The 2,910-nt window shown below is 27.8% G+C and overlaps 1 long non-coding RNA gene across 1 annotated transcript; it reads left to right on the top strand.

Moving 5' to 3' along the window:
- Positions 1-1,704: 1,704 nt before the first annotated feature.
- Positions 1,705-2,219, top strand: LOC126904467 (uncharacterized). The gene is made up of 2 exons (XR_007703755.1): positions 1,705-1,813; positions 1,862-2,219. It is a non-coding gene; the product is annotated as an uncharacterized LOC126904467 (long non-coding RNA).
- The last annotated feature ends 691 nt before the right edge of the window (positions 2,220-2,910 follow it).

The following is a 2,910-nucleotide window of genomic DNA, read 5'->3' on the forward strand; positions in this document are numbered from 1 at the left end:
ATAGACTGTGCTATTAATAATATAGTAAAGACCCGTTTTGAATCTATAATTATAATAGATAATTATGGTTAAATTAGTGTGTCGTAAATTATTAATGCTATCTTACTTATCATATCTTGGTCAATAACAATTAGTGTATATTACACTATAGAATAATAGTGACTTCTGTATTGAAAACATTAAAACAACAATAGAAATTTAGTCCAAAATTATTTAACTTTAACAAGCTGTAACAGACGAACGGTTGATCGGAAAAAAAAAATTGTAAGAGCAAAGTTGTTTGTATTTTTATGTTCAATCATAATAACAAATTCAAAATAGGGGTTCCCATTTAAGAAAATGCAAATTAATGTTTTTTAACCTTGAAGGGATCAAAGAAATTATGTTTTTACTACATATTATTGTAGAGTTTTTTGAATCAAAAAATATTTTCCTTACCAAAAATTAAAAATTTTCAATAGTTACCGAGAAAATGAGTGTCTTATCCTTAATGAATCATTCTATATATATATATATTAATATTTATATATACGTATATGTTAATATTCATTTAAATAACCCTACAGCCGACGCCGCTGTATATACCTCGTGTATAAGGTTCTCCCCGCCACGCCCGACCACAAAACACGCCTATATCTCGTGCATGATACGTTTACGTACTTAAGTCGCTCTACATGTATATATATATATATATATATATATATTCTAATTACTGTTAAAACTTATATATTAATACGCTTTATTATCATTAAGAGATATATAGTGTATTTATTCCGATTACGAGTGATGATTCCCGTATCGTCATTTTTCGTCACTGCCTCCATGTTGCGCGCTTGCTGCTTTCCTTGGATATGGTAGCCGTTTCTAAGACTCCCTCCCAGGAATCGAACCATAATTTCCCTTTACCCGATACAATCATGATATTGATAGTAACTACTATCATAACATGAAACTAAAAAGTAAAAAATAAAAAAACCCAGCACAGGGGGGTCGCGGCACAGTGGTGACGTGGCATAGTTGGATCAAGTATAATGATATCTGACAGTGATTAAAATCACTATCAAAAAAAAACGCTTCGATGCAAATCTTTAGATAGTGTTTAATTTTAAAAAATTGGTGGATTATTCCAAAAGCTACATGATCTGCTAGTTCATTATTAATATCCTAATTAAGATAAAGTATGTCGAATGAAAAAGGGATTATTAAAAAATATTATTTCTCATAAAAAAATAATGTTCATCCATACACTTTTCAATATGTCATAGCATTATAAAGTTAAAAATGTAAAAAATAAAATCGAGAATTATCACACGAAAACAGCATTCGGTAGACATTTTCGCCGTGAAGATAAGTCTAGAGGTCAATGTTTTTTTTTTAAATTAAAGTATATTACATTAACTTTAATTTAAGATATATATAAAAGTGTTAGACTTTCCGGAACACTTTCAAAAAATAAGTTGAAAAAGTTCTACTTTCTACGTGCATTTTTTAGATTTGAACCCCCCTCAAATATAGGGATATAGTCCGATTTAAAAAAACAGTATGTCGAATGAAAGATGTATATAAATACTACTTCTCATGAAAAAATTGTATTGAGAATTTTCACATAATAATAGCATTCGGTAGCCATTTTCACCGTGAAGGTAAAATAAAGTCCAACATTTTTTTTTTTGCATAATAAAGTAAATTACATTAGCTTTAATTTAATATATATATAAAAGTGTCAGACCTTCCGGAACATTTTCAAAAGTTAAGTTGAAAAAGTTAATTTTTTGTGAAAAAGTTGTCATTTTAAATCCCCCCTTGTGGGCAGGTTAAGGGTTACATTTAAGNGTCATTTTAAATCCCCCCTTGTGGGCAGGTTAAGGGTTAAATTTATGAAAAAAATATACCAAATGAAAGGTAATGATATTATGCATCTATATAAAAAAAAAATTATATTGATATGTTCATTTTTGAAAAAATTATGGCACTTTTAAGTAAAAAAAATTGAAAAAATTTCGAGAATTAGCGATTTTTAAATTTGTAATTTTTTTGGTGATTTTCCCTCATTTACGGGGAACGAGGGAATTTTTTTCAAATTTTGAGGGTAGTGTCTTCGACTAAATATGATTTGTGATCTTTTGATGTATCATTGAAAGAAATCAGTATAGTGAGAGCTGAGAAAAAGTGGTAACAGAGACAAAAAAAAAAAAACACATCTTAGTAAAACCAATCGCGACATAGTGGAGACATTGCATAGTTGGGTCCAGTATAGATTTAATCTGACAGTGATTAAAATCACTATCATAAGAAACGCTTCGATGCAAATCTGTAGATAGTGTTTAATTTTAAAAAATTGATGGATAATTGCAAAAGCAACATCAACTTCTATTAAAATAAAATACAAAACCCATAATTTTAATACAAAAATAGCATATTTTTGAATATGGTAACCATTTGAGATGGTAGGTCGTCGGGACAAATTTTTTTTTTCATTTTGTAGTACATAAAATAAGCTTTAATTTTATATATGTTTAAAGGACGCAGTATTTCCGGAACATTTTCAAAAATTAAGTTGAAAAAGTTAGTTTTTGTAAAAAATTTGCTATTTTAAATCCACCTTGTAACCAGAATAAGTGTTAGATTTTCAAAAAAAATGATATCAAACGAAAGGAAATTACCTAAGGTTTCAATATAAAAAAATATTATGTTGATTTGTTAATATTTGAAAAAGTTATGGCAGTTTTAAGAAAAAAAATGACAAAATTTACCGATTTTTAAGTTTGTAATTTTTAGTTTTAATTTTAATTTTTAAGGGTAATGTCTTCAACTAGATACGATTTGTGATCTTTTGACGTATTTTTGAAAGAAATCGGTCCAGTGAGAGCTAAGAAAAAGTGGCAACAGACATAAAAAAAAAAAAAAAAA

Source organism: Daktulosphaira vitifoliae, unplaced genomic scaffold, assembly GCF_025091365.1.
Source record: "Daktulosphaira vitifoliae isolate Bord-2020 unplaced genomic scaffold, ASM2509136v1 Scaffold_1, whole genome shotgun sequence".
NCBI classification, from domain to species: Eukaryota; Metazoa; Arthropoda; class Insecta; order Hemiptera; family Phylloxeridae; genus Daktulosphaira; species Daktulosphaira vitifoliae.